Source organism: Panthera leo, chromosome F2 (assembly GCF_018350215.1).
Source record: "Panthera leo isolate Ple1 chromosome F2, P.leo_Ple1_pat1.1, whole genome shotgun sequence".
NCBI classification, from domain to species: domain Eukaryota; kingdom Metazoa; phylum Chordata; class Mammalia; order Carnivora; family Felidae; genus Panthera; species Panthera leo.
This window is the reverse complement of record NC_056695.1, coordinates 25,696,470-25,710,137: the sequence shown is the minus strand read 5'-3', so window position 1 is coordinate 25,710,137 and position 13,668 is coordinate 25,696,470. Positions and strand designations below refer to the sequence as shown.

At 35.9% G+C, this 13,668-nt stretch overlaps 1 long non-coding RNA gene across 1 annotated transcript in view; it reads right to left on the bottom strand.

Annotated features, from left to right (window-relative positions):
* LOC122211237 overlaps window positions 1-13,446 on the bottom strand; it is a 52,293-nt gene extending 38,847 nt beyond the window's left edge. The window contains exon 1 of the long non-coding RNA XR_006198576.1: window positions 13,157-13,446. This is a non-coding gene — a long non-coding RNA (uncharacterized LOC122211237). The remainder of the gene's footprint in view (window positions 1-13,156) is intronic.
* Window positions 13,447-13,668: the final 222 nt, after the last annotated feature.

Here is a 13,668-nt window from a genome sequence, read left to right as displayed (position 1 = left end):
AGACATTTTGCTTATTGATTTATATTTACTATTTATTTGGAAATAATATTTGTTATCATTTTCCTTCCTTATTGCCTTTGAGAAGTTAATTGTCACTCTATTGTTCATTTGTAGGAATTTTTTTCTAAACATTTTGAAACATTATTATTATTATTACTGTTATGATTATTATTATTATTGTTTTATCATTTTGTCTTAGGAGATTTGTAGATTTATTACAATGTGGATATATTTTTATCTTGGAATTTTTGACTTCTTATAAATGTTAGTATTATATTATTCAAGGTTCTCCAGAGACAGAATCAATAAGATGTATATGTATATACATAAACAAATGGAAAAGCTTTTACTGTTCCTCAGACTTCACAAGTTCATAAGGTTATAAAGATTTTCACTATTTCTGAAACATTCCAAGCCCATCCCTGATCTAGGGGCTGTTCCAACTATGTCAGGAAACTTTCCTTCTTAGATAATCTACTGGACTACTCATTCTCTCTCTCTCTCTCTCTCTCTCTCTCTCTCTCTCTCTCCCTCTTTTATCTATCTATCTATCTATCTATCTTTCTATCTATCCATGTGTAGGGAATGCCAGCAGTCTGGAGAAGCCCCTGGAAGAGCCGATGTTGCAGCCTGAGTCCAAAGGTGGTCTGGAGGCAGAATTCCTTCTTGCTCAGGGAAGATCTGTCTTTTATTCTTAGAGCCTTCAACTGATTGATGGCACCTACCCACAGTATGGAGAATAATCCACTTTACTCAGAGTCCACTGATTTAAATGTTAATCTCATCCAGAAAACACCTTCGCAGAAACATCCATAACATAAGACCAATTATCTGGGTACCTTAGCCTAGCCAGTTTGACACACAAAATTAACCACTGCAAATTCACCCATTGTAAGTTTGGTACCTGTATCTATCTCCTTAATCTGCATTTAATCTCCAAATAAATATGACAATAATGAAGTCATACTTCTACCTAACATAATACAAGTGTTCTGCATATGACTGAAAACACACTCTTTCCCCTGAAGATGCAGGTCAATGACCAAGTTCAAAATAAAACAAATCTTTCTCTTTGGAGTGAATGTTTTTTCTGATCTATCCATTGAGAGTATCTTGGCTTTATAGGTCTCTAATCTGATTTACAAGTTGCATAGGCCTTAAGACTTTGCTTTCATCTCCTAATGCTTGTAGGTCATTAAACCCATACTCAGGCTTCCAGGATGAGCAGAGCTCTTGGGGTATACTTCTTTGTAATCATAATTCTTTATTGTTTCTTGCTTTGTATTGCTTCTCTCACTTTACTGACAGCTCAGCCATGTTTAAAAAGAGATGTGTCTTATATTTTAGGCAGCTTTTTCAGGTGCTCTGCTCTAGGAAGTGTTTTTCTGCAAAATCTAGTCAACCATATGACTAGAAATGGAAATCCCTCATTCTCTCTTTTACACATTTCCATCAGGAATGTGCCCCTTTGCTCTGCAGAAACTTTTCTTTTCAAGGTCACTCATGACATCCACTTGCCAAATCTAATATTCATCTTGCTGGGCTCACATTGTTCAACCTCAGCAACATTTGACAGTTTGATCTCTTTCTTCTTGAGAGAGGTGTTTTTTGTTTTTTTTTTTAACTTTCCTTTCACTCACTATGTTTTCAAGTCACCTCTATAGTTTACTTCCTGTGTCACATATTTGCTGTCACTTTGCTAAGTCTGTCCCCTTTCTCACGGCTCAGGCCTCAGATTGTTTCTCTTCTCAGTTTATACTCTTGATGACTTGGTTCACCTCAGCTCTTATCCCAGAGTTCTAAAATTGTAGGCTCACTTGAGGAGTAATGAGATCTCAACAGAACATGTTTGAAATAGAAATTTTGATTTTCTACCTCAAACTTAGTCCTAATTTTCCCCAATCTCACTAAATGGAACTCTTCTCTCTCTAGCTGTCAGGTGAAATGCCCGGACCTTCTCCCTAATTCTGTTCCAACCCCATAGCCTGTCTCACCATCAATATCTTCATACCATAGAGTCCAACTACTTCTCAGCCTGTTCTTTCTTGTCTGAACAATGGACCCACTCTCTTACTCTTATTCCAGTGAATAGTTTCACACCCCACCATCTATTCTGTACAAGAAGCCAGAGCAGATTTTAAAAATACACATCAAATTATTTTATGTGTAACTCTCCAATGCATCTCAATTACATGTGAAATTCAACCCAGAAATCTTCTATAGAGTCTGATATGATCTGAGTCTTGCCTGTTTCTCTGACCTTATTTTCTCCTATTGCCCCCTTCACTTATCGTGGTTACAAAGCTTTTCATCATTCCTCAAACATACCAAGCTCATGCCCGATCTAGGGCCATTTCCTCTTGTCTGCTCTATGCCAGGAAATGTCTTTCCTTAGGCAATCTACTGGATCTGTCATCCACATAATTCATGCCACTGCTCAAATTTGACTTCCACTTCACTACCTTCATAGTGCTGTTCACTCTTAGCTTCAATAGAGCTGATGTATTTATTTGGTGGTATCAATACCCGCATTTGGTACTCACTAGAAGACAAGTTCTAACAAGGTGATACACTTGTCCTGGGTTCACGGATGGTGCCTAGGACATTATGAGATTATGAATGAATGAATCATAAATAAAAACTGAAATTCTCCTTTTCCAAAATTCCCATGAATCAATGGCTGCCATATAAATCTTTGTTGAAACTGGTTTAACATTTCAAATTCTATGTACCTCAGAAAAACATGAGTTGCCAAGCTGACACTTCAGTTTTGTGGTTTTCCCACCTGGACCTAGATTAAGTTTAAATATGTCACAAATTCACTAACTGGCCATCTTCAATATTTTTTTGATATTTAAATTACATTAAAAAATACAAATTCCTCATAGAAATCAATTGAAAAGAAAATAAAGTGAAACATAACCTGAAAATGGCTAATTAAAATACAAAAAAAAAAAAAAACCCAAAAACCCAGGGAACGCTAGACAATGTGAAACATAATTTTTCAATCTAACTTGTTTAATAAAACTTAACTGTATTTTTTCAAGTTTATTATTAAACTTTAGAAATAAAAATAGAGCTATTGCTAAATTACCTATAAATTAAAATTAAACATGTGACAAAACTGGTTTTAAATAGAACATTTTTATTTTAGGTATTAAAGTTTTCTTTATGTTTTAGTGCTATGTATCTTTAGAGACACATCCATGTTTCAGCCATGCCGCTCTTCCCTACCCAAGGTAAAATATATATAATATATTATTATGTATATATAATTTTACTTTTCAAATTTCCTTTGCAAGATATAAAAAGTCAATACTCTAAATTATTATTTTGACCTAAAAATACCTGATTTACTCCAGTTGTTTAATAAAATTTCACAACTCCAAGGTACTGAAATATACTAAATAAAGTTTACATTTTCTTGTGTTCTTGTAGTTAAACAGGGTGTGAAAAAAATTGCATTTTCTCACTTATCAGATAAATCTGGTAACTTTTAGTTAATCCTTTGAGGATTCTTAAATTGTTGTCACTACCTTGTCCTGTGTAGAGCTCAATAAATCTTTGTTTTAAATTTAATTACTTACGTATAGGAATAATCTACTGTTTTGCATCTCTCTAAACCTTCCAATTAGTGTGTACTCCATACATTGAGGCAATTAAAATAGGACCTTCAAGAATATAATGAAGAAAGTAAATTTGCTATGACATTGTACATCACATTCTGAAATCAAATAAAGGTGCTAGTCTTGACTTCCCATTGGATAATTAAAAACTGATTTGGATGGACCTGTTCAGGTTCTGGTTTTGCCTTTTCAACTACAGCTCATTGGCTGGAATACTGCATACTTTGTGTTTTGTCTGTGTTTGAGGGGACAGGGTTCAGGATAGACCATCCGAATGTGATGATAGTGGTTGAAATTTTGATTCTGGAACTCAGCCTGGTGAATTTGCAAAGCCTAAAAGCTGGAGCAGTTAAGGTTGGAAAACACTCACTGGCTCAATCTAGGTTGCAAGTGTTATGAAATCTTCCTATAACCAACAACCTTAGGATAGTTACCACTTCAGGGCATCTTTCTGTTGAGGTTTTCATCCACTAATGATCCAAAATATGTTACAGACTGAATAATAAGAAGTTTTAAAAATAAGGGACTCCTGGGTGGCTCAGTCGGTTGAGCGCTGACTTCAGCTAAGGTCATGATCTCACAGCTAGAGAGTTAGAGCCCCGCGTGGGGCTCTGTGCTGACAGCTTGGAGCCTGGAGCCTGCTTCGGATTCTGTGTCTCCCTCTTTCTCTGACCCTCCCCCGTTCATGCTCTGTCTCTCTCTGTCTCAAAAATAAACATTAAAAAGAAGTTAAAAATCATATCTGATATTAATGCATGATACACTGAAACTTTAAAGAATATTGGTGGTAAGGCTGACAAAGAACTCAGGTCTCTTTACCTGAGCACAAGAGGAAAGTATATTCTCTATCTCAGGATGCACTCCACGTAAGAGCTTCTATAACTTTAATGTGCATTTGAATCACTTGGGAGGTGTGTTAATATGAAATATTCTGACTCAGTAAGTCTGGGGTGGAGCCAGATATCCTGCATTTCTTATCCATAGCCGGTGGTGCTAATGCTGTCAGTCTGGAGACTACATTTTGAATAGCAAGGTTCTATCGTTCACAAACTCTTTTCCATAAAGTGCCAAGTAGCAATATTTTAGGCTTTCTGGTGCACACATTCTCACCTCTGCCACTTTGGTGTGAAAGCGGCCATAACCAATATGTAAGCGAATGAGGGCAGTGGTGTCCCTGCGACTTTACAGAAACAGGTAGAGGGCTGGGTGTGCCTCATAGGTGAGGGGTTTGCAGACCCCTCCTCTCCCTGTCTCTCCTCTATCCACAAAGCACGTTATCTAATGCATTCTCGACATGTTTTCACCTTGCATGAAATACTTTCATGATATATTATTTGGTGTTTTTTCATATTTTGCTATTAGATCTTTTTTACTTTTGTTTTCACTTTTAAAAAAGTTAGTTCAATGCTGCTTCTGCTTTTAAATGCATTACAGAAGGTGATAAAATATATACAAAAGATATATATATATATATATATATATATATATATATATATATCTCGTACATATATATCTCATATATATATCTCATATATATATACCATATATATATCGTAGGTAATCTAGAAAGTATGGAGACATACAAGAAGAAAATAAAAATTAGGCTAATGCCTCTCCTGGTGCACTAGATTCCGTCACATCTAGTCTCCCTAGTTACATTGCTTTAGCAACCATACCTCACTCACTGCATCGTCAAGTTTTTCCACTTTCTGGATCATTCCCAGGGTCTAACATGTTGTTATGTCACTCATATATAAAGATCTTCTCTTGACCATCCCTTTCCATCCATCTCTTCTTTCTTTCCACTGCTTTACATCAAATTCCTTCAAAGAAAAGCTTGCTGTTGTCCCTAATTTTTTTTATTTTCTTTTGCCACATTTTCTTTATCTATCCCACGAGATGTATTTTTCCCCTGAATATTTTAAATGTCAGTTGCAGACATCATGACTTTTTGCACCTTAATGCATCAGCCTATGTCACCTGAGAACAAAGATATTCTGTTACAAAACCACGTGCTTTTTGTACACCCAGAAAATTAAATGTATGCATTAATATCATCTAATAATAAGATCTACTTTCAAACCTACTTTTTTCTTAAACTCTCGCAAGTCACTCCTTAGCTCCCATCACTACACCAACACACATTTTGTCCAAGTAACTGCTCTCCATGTTGCCAAAACCAATGGCCAATTACAAGTGTTCGTTCTCCCTGAGGCAGAAGTGATCTTTGTCAGAATGGGTACTAACTCCAATTATGAAGTGATCCAGGGACAACTCCACACATTTCTTACTCCCTAGGTGAGACGCTCTACCATGAGGTTAAACATAAGTATACACTAAATGACTTCCAATTTATACATCTCTCTTGAACCCCAGATTCAGATATCTAATAGCTTTTCACTGACATCTTCACTTGGATATATCTAATAGACATTTCAAACTTATTTTATCTAAAAAGGAATTCCTGATTCCCTACTCAATATTTTTCCCACAATATTTCCCAGTTCGGTAATTTACCATTTGCTTAGTCCTCTGTCTTAGGATCTAAACTTTGGAGTGACCCTTGATTTCTCTCTCACATTACCCAATCCATCAGCAAATCCTTCCAAATGAATTCAGAATCTACCTCTTACCAAATCCAATGGTGCAAGCCAACATGATCTCCTGCTTAAATTATTATGCTATCCATCAAAAATTTTTTAATGTTTATTTATTTTTGAGAGAGAGAGACAGAGCATGAATGGGAGAGGGGGAGAGAGAGAGGGAGACACCGAATCTGAAGTAAGCTCCATGCTCTGAGCTGTCAACACAGAGCCCGACATGGGGCTCAAACTCATGAACCACAAGATCATGACCCGAGTGGAAGTTGGTCCCTTGACCAACTGAGCCACCCAGGTGCCCCTGTGCTAGTCTTCAAATCATTCTCCCTTGTCTCATCTCTGTCTTCTTTACCATTTGTTCTTAGCACAATGGCCAGAGTGATCATTTCAAAATATGAATAAGATTTTGTCACTTCAGAGAACTCCATTGACTTCCAGTCTCCTTCAGAGTAAAGGCAAAGTCCTTGCAAGGGCTCACAATACCCTAGAAGCTTTGGCTCCTAACTCCTTTTTGACTTCAATCATTCTTCCCCCACCTTCTGGATTCCACATTCCATTCTCTTATTTTATTTGTCTATCTTTTTGCAAATACCACACTATCTTTTTACTATAGGTTTATATAAGTTTGGGTCCCATTAATATAAAATCACAAACTTCGTTCTTCCATATTGGCGGGTTCATATACACCTTAGTTTCAGCTTGTCCATTTATACACACACACACACACACACACACACACACATCGTTACACAATTGCTTGTTGGGATTCTAATTAGGATTCAACTGAATCTGCAGATAATTTGGGGGAGAAGTGACATTGCTGCACCATTAGGGCTTTATATAATTTTTATATTAAGGAAGATTCTGGGTTGTTTTTTTTTTTTTTTTTTTTGTTAGCTGAAACCACTTTTATCCCAGGAATGAATATTTAATATTATTAAATATCTTCTCAGCAACTATGATGATTATATAATTTTTGTTGCTTCTTACATATGACTACACATTAATAGGGCTTTCTAATACCGATTCTTCATAATCTTACTAGAACAGACCCTACCTGGATATGTTTATATTATTTGATTAATAAAGATTCTGGATTTGTTTTGCTAGTATTTCATTAACAATATTCTTTTTGTTTTTAAGTCTTAAATGAGTTCTGTCTTTAGTTTTTATGTCAGGTTTTGCTGAAGGGTTATGTTATCTTCTAGAAGCAAGTTAGCATGGCTTTCTTCCTTTCCTATGCCCTGGAACTATTTCTAGGAGACAATTATTTGTTTCTTGTAAATTTGAAAGAAATTATAATACCAAATGCATCTGAAAACTCTCCTTAGGAAATCTGGAATATTGATTACTAAATATGTTTTGTGATAATTGTCCTTTTAAAATCATTGAACTTTGGGGGGCGCCTGGGTGGCGCAGTCGGTTAAGCGTCCGACTTCAGCCAGGTCACGATCTCACGGTCCGTGAGTTCGCGCCCCGCGTCAGGCTCTGGGCTGATGGCTCAGAGCCTGGAGCCTGTTTCCGATTCTGTGTCTCCCTCTCTCTCTGTCCCTCCCCCGTTCATGCTCTGTCTCTCTCTGTCCCAAAAATAAATAAACGTTGAAAAAAAAAATAAAAAAAAAAAAATAAAATCATTGAACTTTGGGATTTTTTTTAGTTTATATATTTCCTAGAACATTATGTATTTCAGTTAGCTTTTCAAAATTATTGACTTAGGCATTCCCTTCTTATTTTCTTATGTATCTGTTTATTTCCCCTCGCTCATTTTTAGCTTTTTAAATTTATGTATCTAATGTACTTTCTTTTTTACTTAATACTGTTTAGGAGCTTCCCAATGGTATCGAACTTTTGTGTTGTTTTTACTCAAGTGATTATTTTTAAATTTACTTATTAGATTTTTAAAACATATATCAACTTCTGATGTAATCTTCATTTCTCACCCCCCCCCCCCAGGTTACCCTAATACTTGTGATTTTTAAAATTTAGTGAAACCATGAACAATTTATTGTTGCCAAATAATAAATACTTTAAGCAGCTCAAAATTTCAGCTTTCGCTTCCTTGATTCCGTTTGTACAGTATGGATTCTTTACTGCTTTCAAAGCAGTTTTAAAATTAGTTATTGTATCTTTCGTTTTCTTTCATTTTTTTCCTTATCTCGTTCAGCTCCTTCTGCTCTGCTGTCTGGCTCCCAGCTCGCTCCTTTTTATATCTCTGTCTATTGTCTTATCCTCTCATCTTTCATCTCTTGTTTCACGGTGTTCATTTCTTTCTCTTTTTACTGCAAGACAAAGCAGACACTTTCTAAAATCTGCTTCTTTGTGCTGTAGTATTTATTTTATTTTGAAGTAGTTTTGTTCTTTGATTTTGAGGTGCTGTGCTCACCTCCTCTTTAGCTATAATCTTTTTATAAGCTATATGCTATGGTGTTGTTTTCACCCAACCTTGGATGATGAGATATTATCAATAACCAACATCTTTCCAAAATTGAGGGGGTATCCTAACCCTTTTCTTTCTCACTGTCCAAGTGACGTCGCTGCCTGTTGTATCTGGTGGAAAGCCCGCTAATGCAGAGAAAAGCCCAGACATATGGGTGGGGGGCAGGTGTGGATGCCCACTAATTTTGTTTTTATTTGGAGGTGCCCTAGGCATCCCCAGGGAACTTCTTTCTAATGTTCTTTGTCCCGGAGAAAAAGAGAAAAAGATCCCAAGGCTCTCTGCCTTTCCCATAGGTCAACCTTGTCTCTAGTGCTGTGCCCCTATCAATTAAGCTGCTTCTGCTGGGTCCAAATAGTTATCTCTTGTCTTTCTGCATTGTCATTCTGGTTTTACTCATTAAAATTTTTTCAGTTGAACTCTATCTAAAAAATATCTAGCTGAATTCCTCTGTGTTATTTTCAGTTAAATAATACCTTTTATTAACTTCTGGTATGGATGCATCGTCCCTCCAATTTTTGTATCATTTTAACTATCTTAGAAGCGATTTGGACCAGGAAAGTGGTTAGCCACCTGGGCTCATTATGAATCTTCAGCTAGTATATGAAGGTGATGTTTGTATAATTGTCTACTTTTTCATTGGAAACACATGTCCAAGAATAAAAGTGATGGAAATTGCAATACCTCATAACATTAAATTATTAGGAGGTTTGCACACTGTTTATTTTTGAGTTGCATCTTATCCTTTACTTCTGACCACAGATTTTCATTATTCACACTCTGGAACTATGGAAGGTAGAAACTCCTATGTCACCATACCTCAGTTAAATCTTTCTTAAAACAAAGCACATACATTGTCTGAACAGAGATCTGCTGCTTTGCAGACCTCTTGCACAGATGTTCTAGAGTCCATTAAGATGCATAGCTGGGGGCACCTGGGTGGCTCTGTCACTTGAACATCCAACTTCAGCTCAGATCATGATCTCATGGCTCGTGGGTTAGAGCTCCACATGGGATTCTGTGCAGACAATGCAGAGCCTGCTTGTGACTTTCTGTCCCTCTCTCTCTACCCCTCCCCCACTTGTGCTCTCTCAAAAATAAATAAATATTAAAAAATAAAAAGATGCATAGGTGGGGACTGCGGTATTCCTTAAATACACAGGGTAAAGCCCAATCTCCCCTGTGATGAGAGTACATGGAGGGTATGGTCTATTCAACCTGCATGTCTAGGGAGAGTAAGAATCTGAGTATAGGTTCAAAATTAAACCACGCGAATATGTGAAGGTAATGTTTGCAAGTCATTTTGTCCATCTGCTTTCTTCTCTGCAGCTGGTTGTCTCACTAGAAACAGCACATCTTCAGCAGAAATTTATAAAAGAATAAAGAATAAGAGGACAGACACAAACACAGAAAAACTGAAAAACTAGTTTGGGGATTTTGATACGTTAACCTCTCTTTATCCTCCTCTAATCTCTGCACTTTGCTCACAGTATGGTGAGGAAAGATTCATGTTTACATTTATGTAAAATTCAGCCAATTTCCAACAGGGCGCCAGCAAGAATGCATTTGCTTTCCTTTTTAGATTTTAAAAACTGAAATATATCTTGGGAGTTAATTGTTAAAATGCTGATGCAGTGTTCAACTTGCAAATCACAAATACAAATGAAAATGTAATGTTTATAAGGTTTATATTGCACTCTTTACTCTTCCGGCTAGATTTAACTTTTTTTTTTTTTTTTTTTTTTTAACAGCCTAGCCGAATAATCTGAAATACTATATACAGCACATTCTTTGGCATATAAGTGAATAAGCCTTTACATTTTGTTATTTCCCATCTTCAGTCCTTGAAATTCCAGGCTTAATATTGCAAGACTGGAAGCTTTTTATTCTGCAATGTGAATTGTGCAAGTGTCTATCTATGTACGGGCACAATCCATTTTAAATATCCACAAATTTCCCTAAAGTCCCAAGTGGTTTCCTTGGCAACAAGCGTGCTGAAATGTAAAGGGCTAAGGTAGTTAGGATATTGCCTACAGTTCTCCCTCTCTAGGTTATTTTAAATAGCTGCAATTTTCTTTGCACATCTAAAAAAAAAAAAAATCCACAGTGGTTGGAAATACAAAGGCGAATATGAGAGACATTGGAGAATAGTAGTACATCAGAGTCTAATTTGTGTGGACAAATTATTACTTTCACTACTGTCTGATTTGTAGAGCACCATTTTCATATGCCAAATTGTAGTACAAAAGAAGAGCCAACCATAAATACATCAGAATAATTTTTAGATGGAATGAGATAAAATATCGGGAAATAGCTTTTGACAATAGAGGCAGTGATTAATAATGGCCAGGTATCTGTACAACTTCTTTTCAATTCACCAGGAATAGCAGGCATCTGATGAGGCCAGACCTTGGCACAATGAGTAAAAGGGAATTAAACACAGTGAGGTGGGCAAGGAATATTCTCTACAGCCCTTTCACTAGGTGAAACTTCAGATGTCTAGACATGTATCTGGTGAATTATTTTGTAAGCTCTTGGTAAATTATTTTAGGTGTTGCTATTTGCTTTTATTCGTCAACCTGCATTTCATCAAACTTTTCACATGGTTTCTTACAGTGCAGTAATTATTTATTTTTAGTTGACTTCATGCAATACATACCACAGGGATTCTCAAAGCAAAGGGACATCTCCCAGTGGAAGAGTTTTGTGAATCAAATGGCAAATTTTTTTGCCAGCTTCTCCCACTGCGCCTCTATTTTTCGGAGCTGTGTGAGGACCCTTGTGACAAAGGAATATGTCTAGCAGCAACAACTCCCCCAAATACCAAGTATCATGGAAATAACCCTTACAAATTGTAAGCCAATATTTGTGAATTCTGTCTGATAACCTTTAAACCTAGTGAGCAGATGTTTCTGAGAAAACTAAATAATGCTTTGTACCAATAAATGAGGGACAGTCTCACACGACCATCCTGACTGTGTGTTTTCTTGTCTACTACCTGTCTATCCAATTGGATTATCCTATGATCTTTCTAAACCAGAAATTTGGAAAAAGATCAGTATTAGCTTTTATTCTAAATAGTTCTTGTACTATTAACAGGGAATGTGTATGACAGGGAAAAAACACAATGTTGTGACGGTTCCCCATAAGATTTTCCGTTAGATATATTTCTGATTCTATGGGTCATTACTTTCAAAAAATATTTTAAAGTAACATATCTCATGATCTTTCATACATAATAGCTGCAGTCCCAATAGGCTGTGGTCTTCCTGACTACCAGCGCTGTGCTTCATAGTTTTCAGACTTTCCAACCCAGCCCTTCATACCTGCCGCACGGGTTCTTTTCACCTCAACACCTTCCTTCCTCTCTTTTATTTCTTCTTTCCTCTCTCTTTCTTTTTTTTTCTCTTCATCCTTCCTCTCTCCTCTCTCTCTCTCTCTTCCCCTTCCCTCCCTCCATCTCTCTTTCTCTTGTTTCTTTCTTTCTTTCTTTCTTTCTTTCTTTCTTTCTTTCTTTTCTATTTATTTAACGAACCAACACTTGGTAAACGTTCAAGGAGAACACTTTACTAAGTGAAGTATCTTTTAACAAATAATTACAGTAATGCCACAGGTAGAGATCATTGCATATCTCTATATCCCTAAGACTCGGTACAAAATATAATATACAAATAAAGTTGATCATAAATGTTAGCTGAAGAATGAATGCAGGTATCTGAAAGTGATTTATGAGAACAAGAGGAGATTCTAATTCTACTCGAAGTGGGAACTATTAAGAATCATATATGATTTTCAACTTTATGATAAGTCCTGAGCATAGCTAGACTGCAAGCAACTTAAAGGACACTTAAAGAAAATACAATGAGGAATGTTATGTAGGAATTTACATTTTATCCTAGGGAATTTGAACCCTATCATGTAGGCTAATGGTTCTTAACATTTTTAGGACATAAATCCTATTAAATCTCATGAAAATCTCTGCCTCACTCTGTCTCTCTGTCTCTCCATATATATGCATATAGAGTTTGCATATATATATATATATATATATATATGTGTGTGTGTGTGTGTGTATGATATATATAATATATAATATATGTAATATAATAAATTATATATATATATATATATATATATATATATATATATATATATATCAAAGTGTTCTTTAAAATTAGGAGATGCATAGCTACTTGGATCCTTAATAAGTCTTCTAGGCCCTTGCTATTCAAGGTGGCATCACCTGAGGGCTTGCTAGAAATTAGAAATATAAACTCTTATGTACCACTTAAAATTTAATGGACCAGAATGTCAAAAAGATCTTAAAATGATCCATACACAAGAATAAGAATTACTGTCCTAGGCATTAAGTTAAATGATCATAGTAAAAAAAAAAAAAAATGATCAAAATACTACATAAGCAGAATAAAAAAATGCTCCGATGTGCCACATTCCTTTGCCTTTGTTTGTGAAGTTCCACTCTCCGGAATACTTACTTATTTTCCTAAAACCATTGGATGCCTCTTCAGGGCAATAATCCTAGCCCTCAGTGGAAAACAGAAGAAACTTCAGCATGATGTAAGAGAGGCTGCAGCGTGTGCTGAGTGTAGTTATGTTGCTAAGCTGGTTGCTAAGTTGTTAATTCCATCTCTGTAATTTAACTGCGGAATTTTGCAATCTTTCGTGGACCTCCGTTATTTCTCGTCATCATGTTGATGATGACAAAAGTCCCTTTTAAGCCCAACAGTTGACAACAAATATTGTTGGAAGGACACTTAATAATCTTACACAGGAAGTCACATAGCAGCCATTTTCCGTGGAATGGAGAGAACGAATTTTCAACTTAGACTCTAATTTGAAAGTTCCCCCTTTACGTAAGAAAAGAAGAGTTTAGAGACTCCTTCCCCTTTCGTTCTGTGAAAAAACACTTTGGAGTGCTCTTACACCTAAAATAAATAAATAAATAAATAAATAAATCCTTTTTTAACTCTAAAATATTTTATTAATA